The following is a 12,532-nucleotide window of genomic DNA, read 5'->3' as shown; positions in this document are numbered from 1 at the left end:
CTTTTCAAAGCTTCTAAAAACAATATACAGGAAGGTTTTGCATAGCCGTTAGACAGCGCGCTTGAGCATGTGCAAAAGATAATGCGGCACAGGATGCCGGTGCACCCAACGTTACTATTTTTCTTACTTGAAGGGGAAGCCACAAGCCTCTGAATTTCGCATACGGGATCGTTCGAAGTTGACACCGTTGAGACGTCTCACAAGGAGTGGGTCGCACAATAGTTTCGACCATCGTCTGAATGAATGAATGAGCCTTTGTTTACCACTTTCGAATTGGTACTGAACTAAATGGTCAAAAAGAAAGCGCCATGCACAGTAGCGCAGTGCGACGTGCCAGTTCAAGCAACTTCCTGTCTAGCGCTGATTCATCTTTAACGCTTACTGCCCGGAGGGAACCGGCTGAGCCAACGAGCACCTTTGTATACCCCGTTTTGAGTTTCTGCCTTCGGCCTTCGCACCACTTCTACCTTCCATGCCACACATGTAGTACCGGAAAAGACTGTTAAGACTGCGAAAGAAGCGTGCGTGCATTCGTCGTTGTGTCAGCGGTACCGGAGCATACAACAGTAACCTTCACGCTGCCTGAGTTACCAAAGCCTAATAGCGCGGTTCAATGGAAGCTGCTTCATGTCTCCTGTTCGTCACTGTAGCACGTGTTGCGCGAGTTATAGTTCTTGCACGCCTAATTATCCCTCCAAAAAGGGGAAGCTACGGGTCTTTCCCGATGCGCATGGCGCTGTTCATAATTAGCGACCAGCGGTGCTTGCATTCATGTCTCGAATGCCGTTGTGGCTCTATTAAGCCACCGCTGGCTGCTTGTTCAGATATAGTTGGTGTCTACATTGCGGGGCTGCTCGGTTGTTTCTTGTGAATCGCAGCTTACTCTGCTGCAATTATGTTTTCAGCGACCTTTCCAGCGATTTTTCAAGCCTGACCGCGCAGTAGTTGATTCATCTTCAGCCCTTTCATGTTCATCCTCATAGCTAGGTGCTTCGCACTCGGAGTCAACATCTGTGACATGATCGCGCAGATCCTGTTCGGTGGAGCACAAAGCATCGTTGCACGACTGCACCCGTCTGTCTGATCTGACGGAAGGAAATCCTAGCTCTCCTGTCCATTTCTTTTCATCACAATCTCGCAGGTCGCCACTAGTGAGTGGACGGCTCAAAAATAATAGACAGAAATTAGGAAAAAATCTTATTTTCTAAGGCATGGAAGTCTAGAAAAAAACGGTAACAGCCTAGTGGTCCTTAAAAACATAATCAACAATTATTCCAGACAACATCATGAATAATGGCGGTGACAAAAAAGCAGGAAAAGTGGGCATAATGCACGTTATCATTCAGTTGAAGAACAATTCGGGGCTTAGCCACAACATCGTGCTTGCTTTCCAGTTCCCGCTTGAACGAATGAGGAACGAAGTACAGGTCTCCTCTAGTTTCGTACTGAGCTTTTTTTATCCGCTTTAACCAAGCTGGAGCTAAGAAAATATAAGATATTTTCTCGGTTCTCTTCTGCACGAAAACACTGCTACACGTGGATGAAATTTTGAAACTGGCTTTTAAACCACTTTTAAAATTTCCTGGCTTTTAAACCAGACCCGCCGTGGTGGCTCAGTGGTTAGGACGCTCGGTTACTAAACGAACCTTACCGCGGCGGCCTCGTTTCGATAGAGGCGAAACGCAAAGGCGCCGGTGTGCTGTGCGATGTCAGTGCACGTTAAAGGTCCCCAGGTGGTCGAAATTTCGGAGCACTCCACTAAGGCACCTCTTCCTTTGTTCTCTCAGTCCCTCCTTTATTCCTTCCGTTATGGCGCGGTTCCTGTGTCCACCGATATGTGAGGCGGATGCTGCGACATTTTCTTTCCCCAAAACCACCTCTAGAATTTCGCCTCCAACGTTTGTTTTAAAAACAAACAAATTCGAGCGGCACCGGGTTGGCGGCTGCTCGAGGACGCCCGACAAAAAGCTACTAAGAAAACTAAGGAGGGCCAGGTTTTTTAAACCAACGCTGAAGGTAGCAGGAGTCATTCAACGCATGGAGTGCCTTTCAGACAGTCGCGTGACATTTCTCTTTCGCTTTTGTTTTGTTTTTATGTTTCTGTGACTGAATAGTTCCAGTCGCAGACACCATAGCAGCAAACTAGGCCCACGGAAGTAAAAATACGCGTGGACTCTGGTTTACGTATCACTAAGCCGATGATACAGCGGCAAGCCGCCACGGGACTGGCTGAGCGGCACTCCTTGCGTTGGTTGACTCTTCCTACCTTCAGCGTTGAGTTAAAAAAGAAAGGCGGGAGCCGGGACGTTTAATCCGGTTTAAATTGAGAAATCGGATACACAGGAAAATATTTCGAAGTTTATAAGAATGCTCAGAACGTGTAGACCGAGTTCCTGCAGTAAAAAGACGAATTCAGATTCCTCTTAGTTCACATTTAAGCAGACATAAGTGCAGTCCTGTAATTTTTTTCATTCTATCCGACTACAGAGCAAAAAATGAAAAAAAAACAGGACAGTGCTGCCTAATAAATATATGTTAGTGCTGCGTACGTGTAACGTTCACTGTAGGTCCAAAATAAGCCAAAGCTAAAAAAAGAAAGTTGTCAGAAGTGGGGTTCGAACCCACGCCCTCTTACGAGGACCAGAGCTTAAATCCGGCGCCTTAGACCGCTCGGCCATTCTGACTTTTTTTTTTCTTTATTACCGGTAAACAATACATAAAAATCTCTAGCCACACTTTGGCCGAGACAATAGGTTAAAACTTTTTCATGTTAATCAGTTCATCCATAACTGCCACCCAGTCCGGCGGCTGGGGTTGACTGCGGAGAACATCTCTCAGGAAAACTGCACTTTCTATAAAGTTTTCTCTCACTGGTCGCACATTTGCGTCGGCGTGCCTGGCCGCCATTCTCGCTTTCCAGATGCTGTGGAGGCCCAGTAGCATAAACATGTCGTAAGGAACCTCCTCACTTTCTACAGGTAGAAACCGGATGCCATAAGGAGTTACAGGTAGTTCTTTCTTCAATGTTCTTTGCAAGATGTCCCAGTGGAAAACCGGGTCCCAGCAGTCGATAAACACATGTTCGATGGTCTCGGGTTTTTTGCAGAGTATGCAGTCGGTGGTCCAGGGCACAAAAATGCCTTTATCGTTTAGCCATGTTTTCACAGGAAGGGTACCGGTATGAAGTTTAAAGAAAAAGGATTTGACAGTCGGTCTTACCGGCATCTTCTTAACTCGCTTTAACACATCTTTGCCTGGGCCTCCGCAGCAAAAGGAACGGTATAAGGGAGCAGGTATAAATATATCTAGCAAATCTTTGTACAGTTTTTTCCTGGGTACAGCAGATAGATACTGTGTAGAAAAGTGAGCGCTCAAAGTGCGAAAGGCTGCCACAACTTCACGCAAAAAACCTGTTACAGCACGATTCGTGGCCGGGTAACTGGACACAACAAATTCCGGCAACACGTTGCCTAAGCGCACCTGCAACATTGTGCGCAACAAGGGATCGGTTTGATCACGTAGAAACAAAAATCTTGAGACAACTTGCTTCAGAAACAAATTAGAAAGACCAAGGCCGCCCCTTTTGACCGGAAGGAACAGATTAACTCGACTTGTTCGCTCCCAATTTGAGCTCCAAATAAAGACAGCAAACACTCTATGCAGCTTCTGCAGGTTTGCTCGGGTAATGAGCACGAACTGCAATATATACCAAATTCTGGCTATTAAAAATACATTGCACACACTTGCGCGCGCGAAAACAGAAAGGTCACGTCCTTTCCAGCCATCCGCTTTTCTCCTTGCACTCTGCGTTATCTCACCCCACAACTCCGTACTGCTTTTATAGTGCTCCAAGGGTACCCCCAAGTACTTCGCAGGGGCGGTCGTCCATTTCATGTTAGCAAACACGGCAGGTGTGCTGTCCCAATCACCGTGCCAAAAACCTATGCACTTATCCCAGTTAATTTCGGACCCAGTCTTTTTGCAATATTCCCCCGCAGCTTTCACAACTTCTTTAACGCTTTCTTGATCCGCGCAAAAAACAGCAATATCATCAGCGTAAGCAAGCACTTTTACTTGCGCCGACAGAAGAGTGAAACCGCAGATCCCATCATTGTGCAACAGTGATAACAGAAAAGGCTCAAGGTAGATCGCAAAGAGCAAAGGCGAGAGCGGGCAACCCTGCCTGACCGAAGAACACACAGGTACAGGTTCAGTCAGCTGTTTGTTCACTATAATTCGGGTAACACAGTTGTCGTACGCCATCTGTACACCTTGTATTATCACAGAGCCGACGTTGGCATATTCTAGAATGGCGAAAAGAATGTCGTGCGACACTCGATCGAAGGCCTTTGCAAGGTCAAGCTGTATCATGGCAACTCGGCCCCCGAAGGCATCGCAGCATTCAAGAACAGTTCTGGCAATGTGCACATTTGTTCCAATGGTGCGGCCTTTAATACCGCACGTTTGGTGGGGCCCTACAAGGTCCTTTATGACCTTTTGCAGTCTGTTGGCAAGAATCTTCATAAACACTTTATAGTCAACGTTGGTTAGGCTTATCGGCCGATAAGCCCCAACGGACAGAAGTTTAGCCTGGTCCTCACTCTTGGGTATTAAAACCACGTGTGCTGTTTTAAATGATGGTGGCATTTTCTTTGTCTCATAAATTTCGGTGAAGACGCAGTGGAGAGCTTGGGTGAGTTCGGCTTTGAACTTCTTATAAAATTCACTACTTAAGCCGTCAGGACCGGGAGATTTTCCGGCACTCAGCTCTTCGATTGCTCTTCCCACTTCGCTTACGCTGATTGGTACCTCCAGCCCTTGTTTTATATCGTCTCCTAGTTTTGGCATACGAGACAAGAACGTGTTTGCAAACCCCTCTTCTTCAAGCCGTCGCCGCCCAAGCAATTCCCGATACTGCTCAACAAACGCCAACTGAATCACTTTGCTATCATTCGTTACCTCGTTTCTGTACCTGATTTGTCTTACTTCGTTCTGAGTCGCGTACTTCTTTTCGTCACTAAGCGAGCGTTTAGTAGGTACTTGGTCAAGCCAGAGACGTTCAGCACGGGCCCGTATCATGGCAGCTGTATACTTGTCTTTTTCGATAATCTCAAGTTTACTTTTTGTATCTCTTATTTCTTTCTTATATCTTCCCGGCTGGGAACTTTCCAGGCTTACGAGCAAGTCAAGTTGGCAATGTAGTTCTTTTTCTTTAACACGTTTATCGTGGCATATGATGCTTGCCCTTTCAATCGCGTTTATTTTCACTTGTTCTTTGAAATCTTCCCACCTAATTACCCAGTTCCCAGGCTCTGCTGATAGCAATGCTTTAATGCATTCATTAACTTTAATGTCAAAGCGTTCATCCTCGAGTAATTGTGCGTTAAACTTCCAGAGGTCCCACGAGAAACGAGATTTCTTGTCTTTGTTCCCCAGGGTAAACGTAACTAAGCTGTGGTCGGTAAAAGACATGTGTTTTACCTCGTAGCTATTGCACAAAGGAATCAGATCAAGCGACACATACGCTCTGTCAAGTCTCGCGTGACTTTCACCCTGGAAGTGAGTAAAATGCGGCGCTACCGAAAGAACTTCAGCAACATCATCTAAACCATTTTCTTGCACAATCGAATTCAACAATTCCGCACTTTTGTCACGAAGGAGTCTTTGTGTAATTCTATCCTCTGCTTTACAAACGCAGTTAAAGTCGCCCAAAAGCACAATTAACCGCTCACAGCACACATATTGTTCAACGCGCTCAAAAAATTCCTTGCGCTCGTTCTCCCTGTTAGGAGCATACACGCATATGACTCTCCATAGCAAATTGCAATAAAAAAAATCCACTACAACCAAACGGCCAGTTTGACACACAGTTAAATTCTGCTCGACAATCCCCAGAGAATTCCTAATAAATACAGCACAACCGCCCGATGTGCCAGAAGAATGGCACACACAAACATTGTAGCGTGCCGTAAAAGGCTGCACCATAAGGTCCGCCTGTTCCTGTCTTTCGACTTTCGTCTCCTGTACGGCTATTATGTCTAGGTCATTATCAACGAACAGCCGGCTTAGCTGGTACTGACGCTTCTTGGAAGCCAGTCCCCTGACATTAATTGTTGCAATGCGCAACGCTCTAAGAGGTGTAGAAGCCATCTAGTTTAGGTACAGGAGCCATATGGTGCATACCTCGGGACACAAGGCGACGGTGCGGGTGACTTGCATAATCTGAGGTGCTCGATGGGTGCGGTGCCGGTAATCCAAAGTCTCTTGCACAAGTGCCTCTTGCGTATGGACTGGAAAATCAGCCCATGCAGTCTGTTACCGAAAAAGGCCATCTCACGCCCACAGAAACCACTCACAGGGCACTCACTCCAACTAAGGCGGCGGCTTAGCCGCCGCTCGTTGATCGGCCTGTACATTCGGCCGCGGTTTCAACGTCGGTCGCCTGACACCAACAGTCTTCTGCGGCGGCTCGTCGCCTTCGCTCACTTTGGGCTCTCCATTCGCACTGTGCTCGTGCGGTCGCTTCCCTGCTTGGTTGCTGGTTGATGCATGTGACACTTCCATGCTGTCACCATGCTGGGGAACGACGGGAGCTGACGCCCCACCGCTCAAGACTTCGTCCGTTGGCGCCTTGACTTCTGCAGGCTGCGCTACCTGTTGCTGCCGCTTACTGCTGGGCTCCTCTACGCTTGTGGATATCTCCGTAGGGGGCACAGCAGGGGCCTTCTCCACGCTGTCCCCTGCCTCTGCTGCAGCGTCTTCCGCGTCAGCCTCGTCCATGACAAGTTCGGACGAAATGTCAGTGTTGACTGGGACGGCAGCACTCGCGTACGTGCGTACGCAGCTGCTTTCTTCGTGCCCGTAGCGACGACAGGCGCCGCATCGTGGAACCTTGCACTCACGGCGAATGTGCCCAGTACCGTGGCAGCGCAGACACAGCGGAGCTCTGCCCGGTACAACCACGAGAGCCAGCTCACCGCCAACCCTGACTTCGTGAGGGAGGTCTTCCAGCTTCACGCCAGGGTTCATTTTCAATGAAACCAAGCGTGTCGTCGACCCCTTGCTGGCGACACCCTGGACGCGCCACCGCTCCTTGGAGACTTCGCTCACCTTGCCGTACGGAGCAAAGGCTACCCTCACGTCTTCGTCGGGCACGTTGTGCAGCAGCCAGTGCAGCTTGACGCGGACGTCCTGGTTTGCCGGGTCGATGACGAGACAGCGGCGGTCCTTGACTTTCTGGTCTCCGGCAGAAAGAATTTTCGTCACCGCCTCAGCACTCGCGAAAGTAACAGCCCATACATGGCTCATGCGATACGCCCCCAAGGCGATAACCTCGGGGAGCAGCATCAGCTGAGCCAGCGCATCCCTGAAATCTTCGACCCGATAAGGACGGGCCCGCACGTCAGCGTGCAAAAAAACTGTGTTCAACACAACACGTCCTGTAGGAAGGGTAGGCAGAATCACCTGATACTCTTCATCCGAGGCAAAAGCCCTGTTTCCGCGGCCAGACATGACCGCTGTAGCTGCTCCAACGGAGCCCGTCATCGCACGTCCGTCACGCTCGGTGGCCGGAAGTCGAATCCCGCTCGGCCATTCTGACCACGGTGCGACTCCTCTTACGAACATATATTCATTCTGTGCAAGTGTATGTGCATACATGTAGCGTTTCTGCCAAAAGTAACCGAGCAGCCGCGATAGCAGCGGGAGCGGGCTCTCAGCCGAGCGGCGGCGCTGCGGTCCCAAGCGCTGGCCACAGCTCCCCGGCTGCGAGTGTAAACTGGGTGACGTAAGCCCGCGCTGTGGCCCTCCTTCCTCGGATGATAAGTAAGAGGTAGCATGTGTAGCAAGAAATTTTGCGCATTTGGGGTACTGAGTGAGGGCTCAGGCTTACGTCACCAGTTTACACTCGCAGCCGGGGAGCAGCGGCCAGCGTCGAAGGCAGCAGCACCTTTGATCGGCTGCAAGCCCGCCCCGGCCACCGACGTGGCTGCTCGGTTACTTTTGGCAAAGACGGTAATTGTTCAACTCAGTTTTCACATACTTGGTAAGGTTACAATTTGCACTGCAGGAGTGCATCCGCCTGTCCTTTACCTTGGCCTCCTCCTCGCAACGCTGAGCGCGATTGAGCTTATTTCGTGTGACCGATCTGTGCAAGCGCGAATCCTGGCGGCGACTAATGAAAACAATCTGCACGACGTCTTTAGACACCGCGGTCCTAGGAAACGTATGGAAAGCGGTGAAAACGACGTCACCGCTGCCAATTATTTGCAGGCTTTCTAAGGCGAAGTTTTTGTTGTGTTATGAGTAGGCTCAAGACCTGTATGGAAGAAACGTGTCCAAGATGTATCCGCTCCACCTGTCAGTCAAACGAAATGAAATATATAAGTAAATTAATAAAAACAGAAATTCAAAGTTTGAATAAAAACAAACGAGAACACGAAATTTAAAAATAAAAATAAAAACAAGGAGTGGAAAGTTAAAACCCAAGAAATAAAAATATAAACCAGAAATAGAAAACTTGAGAAAATAAAGGAAATAAAAATGAGAAATGAAGGGACAATGAGTGAACAGAGAAAGGATTTCGCGTTTAAATCAATTTTTAAATGCAGCAATGCGTTTAGTGGCTACTTTTTCATCTCTCTTTGTCCACAGATTTCTGTCCGTCCGTCAGTCCATACCTGAGATGTATTAGCGGAGATGTATATCGGTAGACCAATAGAGGGTGGAAAGAAATCAGGAGAGGCGGCTATGTCTCATTTTTTGAAGCCGGCTCGCCCTGCGCCCCACACCTCACACACACACGCACACGCTTGGCCACCGTCTCAGCGCGCTTGAGCATGTGCAAAAGATAATGCGGCCCAGGATGCCGGTGCACCCAACGTTACTATTTTTCTTACTTGAAGGGGAAGCCACAAGCCTCTGAATTTCGCATACGGGATCGTTCGAAGTTGACTCTGTTGAGACGTCTCACAAGGGGTGGGTCGCACAATAGTTTCGACCATCGTCTGAATGAATGAATGAGCCTTTGTTTACCACTTTCGAAGGGGTACTGAACTAAATGGTCAAAAAGAAAGCGCCATGCACAGTAGCGCAGTGCGACGTGCCAGTTCAAGCAACTTCCTGTCTAGCGCTGATTCACCTTTAACGCTTACTGCCCGGAGGGAACCGGCTGAGCCAACGAGCACCTTTGTATACCCCGTTTTGAGTTTCTGCCTTCGGCTTTCGCACCACTTTTACCTTCCATGCCACACATGTAGTACCGGAAAAGACTGTTAAGACTGCGAAAGAAGCGTGCGTGCATTCGTCGTTGTGTCAGTGGTACCGGGGCATACAACAGTAACCTTCACGCTGCCTGAGTTATATATATATATATATAATTATATAATTGGTTTTGGGGGAAAGGAAATGGCGCTGTATCTGTCTCATATATCTTTGGACACCTGAACCGCGCCGTAAGGGAAGGGATAAAGGAGGGAGTGAAACAAAGGAAGAATAGGTGCCCTAGTGGAGGGCTCCGGAATAATTTCGACCACCTGGGGATCTTTAATGTGCACTGACATCGCACAGCACACGGGCGCCTGTGAAAGAAAGGAAGAATAGGTGCCGTAGTGGAGGGCTCCGGAATAATTTCGACCACCTGGGGATCTTTAACGTGCACTGACATCGCACAGCACACGGGCGCCTGCCTGAGTTACCAAAGCCTAATACCGCGGTTCAATGCAAGCTGCTTCATGTCTCCTGTTCGTCACTGTAACACGTGTTGCGCGAGTTATAGTTCTTGCACGCCTAATTATCCCTCCAAAAAGGGGAAGCTACGGGTCTTTCCCGATGCGCATGGCGCTGTTCATAATTAGCGACCAGCGGTGCTTGCATTCATGTCTCGAATGCCGTTGTGGCTCTATTAAGCCACCGCTGGCTGCTTGTTCAGATATAGTTGGTGTCTACATTGCCGGGCTGCTCGGTTGTTTCTTGTGAATCGCAGCTTACTCTGCTGCAATTTTGTTTTCAGCGACCTTTCCAGCGATTTTTCAAGCCTGACCGCGCACTAGTTGATTCATCTTCAGCCCTTTCATTTTCATCCTCATAGCTAGGTGCTTCGCACTCGGAGTCAACATCTGTGACATGATCGCGCAGATCCTGTTCGGTGGAGCACAAAGCATCGTTGCACGACTGCACCCGTCTGTCTGATCTGACGGAAGGAAATCCTAGCTCTCCTGTCCATTTCTTTTCATCACAATCTCGCAGGTCGCCACTAGTGAGTGGACGGCTCAAAAATAATAGACAGAAATTAGGAAAAAATCTTATTTTCTAAGGCATGGAAGTCTAGAAAAAAAACGGAAACAGCCTAGTGGTCCTTAAAAACATATTCAACAATTATTCCAGACAACATCATGAATAATGGCGGTGACAAAAAAGCAGGAAAAGTGGGCATAATGCACGTTATCATTCAGTTGAAGAACAATTCGGGGCTTAGGCACAACATCGTGCTTGCTTTCCAGTTCCCGCTTGATCGAATGCAGAACGAAGTACAGGTCTGCTCTAGTTTCGTACTGAGCTTTTTTTATCCGCTTTAACCAAGCTGGAGCTAAGAAAATATAGGATATTTTCTCGGTTCTCTTCTGCACGAAAACACTGCTACACGTGGAGGAAATTTTTAAACTGGCTTTTAAACCACTTTTAAAATTTCCTGGCTTTTAAACCAGACCCGCCGTGGTGGCACAGTGGTTAGGACGCTCGGTTACTATACGAACCTTACCGCGGCGGCCTCGTTTCGATAGAGGCGAAACGCAAAGGCGCCGGTGTTCTGTGCGATGTCAGTGCACGTTAAAGGTCCCCAGGTGGTCGAAATTATTTCGGAGCACTCCACTAAGGCACCTCCTCCTTTGTTCTCTCAGTCCCTCCTTTATTCCTTCCCTTATGGCGCGGTTCCTGTGTCCACCGATATGTGAGACGGATGCTGCGACATTTCCTTTCCCCAAAACCACCTCTGGAATTTCGCCTGCAACGTTTGTTTTAAAAACAAACAAATTCGAGCGGCACCGGTGTGGCGGCTGCTCGAGGAGCCCCGACAAAAAGCTACTAAGAAAGCCAAGGAGGGCCAGGTTTTTTAACCCAACGCTGAATGTAGCAGGAGTCATTCAACGCGTGGAGTGCTTTTCAGACAGTCGCGTGACATTTCTCTTTTGCTTTTGTTTTGTTTTTAGGTTTCTGTGACTGAATAGTTCCAGTCGCAGACACCATAGTAGCAAACTAGGCCCACGGAAGTAAAAATACGCGTGGACTTTGGTTTACGTATCACTAAGCCGATGATACAGCGGCAAGCCGCCACGGGACTGGCTGAGCGGCACTCCTTGCGTTGGTTGACTCTTCCTACCTTCAGCGTTGAGTTAAAAAAAGAAAGGCGGGAGCCGGGACGTTTAATCCGATTTAAATTATACAAATCGGATACACAGGAAAATATTTCGAAGTTTATAAGAATGCTCAGAATGTGTAGACCAAGTTCCTGCAGTAAAAAGACGAGTTCAGATTCCTCTTAGTGCACATTTAAGCAGACATAAGGGCAGTCCTGTAATTTTTTAATTGTATTCTACTACAGAGCAAAAATGAAAAAAAAAAACAGGGCAGTGCTGCTTAATAAAAATATGTTAGTGCTGCGTACGTGTAACCTTCACTGTAGGTCCAAAATAAGCCAAAGCTAAAAAAGGAATGTTGTCAGAAGTGGGGTTCGAACCCACGCCCTCTTACGAGGACCAGAGCTTAAATCTGGCGCCTTAGACCGCTCGGCCATTCTGACCACGGTGCGACTGCTTTTACGAACATATATTCATTCTGTGCAAGTGTATGTGCATACATGTAGCGTTTCTGCCAAAAGTAACCGAGCAGCCGCGACAGCAGCGGGAGCGGGCTCTCAGCCGAGCGGCGGCGCTGCGGTCCCAGGCGCTGGCCACAGCTCCCCGGCTGCGAGTGTAAACTGGGTGACGTAAGCCCGCGCTGTGGCCCTCCTTCCTCGGGTGATAAGTAAGAGGTAGCATGTGTGGCAAGAAATTTTGCGCATTTGGGGTACTGTGCGAGGGCTCAGGCTTACGTCGCCAGTTTACACTCGCAGCCGGGGAGCAGCGGCCAGCGTCGAAGACAGCAGCACCTTTGATCGGCTGCAAGCACGCCCCGGCCACCGACGTGGCTGCTCGGTTACTTTTGGCAAAGACGGTTATTGTTCAACTCAGTTTTCACATACTTCTCGGAGAGCTTCTCGGAGAGCACGACATCCCCAACCACTCAGCGTTGCTTCGAGAGCTTTTCCTCCAACGCCTTCCCCAGCGCTTCCGCCTCGTCCTTGCGGCGGCCAGTGACGTCACCCTCGACCGCCTGGCTGAGCTCGCAGATAACGTTCATGAGGACATCTCCCCGTCCGTCACTGCTGTTTTGCTGCCAAGAGACCCAGCGTTTTCTCGCCTTGAGGCCCGTTTCGAGGAGCTTGCCGCCTCAGTCGCCGCACTCTAGAGCCGACCTCTGGAGACCCGTCCGTCCCGTC

General features: G+C 48.9%; 2 non-coding genes across 2 annotated transcripts; both read right to left on the bottom strand.

Moving 5' to 3' along the window:
* Nucleotides 1-2,600: 2,600 nt before the first annotated feature.
* Nucleotides 2,601-2,684, bottom strand: TRNAL-UAA (transfer RNA leucine (anticodon UAA)). The gene has a single exon. It is a non-coding gene; the product is annotated as a tRNA-Leu (tRNA).
* Nucleotides 2,685-11,710: 9,026 nt separating this feature from the next.
* Nucleotides 11,711-11,794, bottom strand: TRNAL-UAA (transfer RNA leucine (anticodon UAA)). Its single transcript has one exon. It is a non-coding gene; the product is annotated as a tRNA-Leu (tRNA).
* Between the last annotated feature and the right edge of the window lie 738 nt (nt 11,795-12,532).

Source organism: Amblyomma americanum, chromosome 1, assembly GCF_052857255.1.
Source record: "Amblyomma americanum isolate KBUSLIRL-KWMA chromosome 1, ASM5285725v1, whole genome shotgun sequence".
Taxonomy (NCBI): Eukaryota; Metazoa; Arthropoda; class Arachnida; order Ixodida; family Ixodidae; genus Amblyomma; species Amblyomma americanum.
Note: the sequence above shows the minus strand (reverse complement) of the source record. Positions and strands in the feature narration are given on the sequence as shown.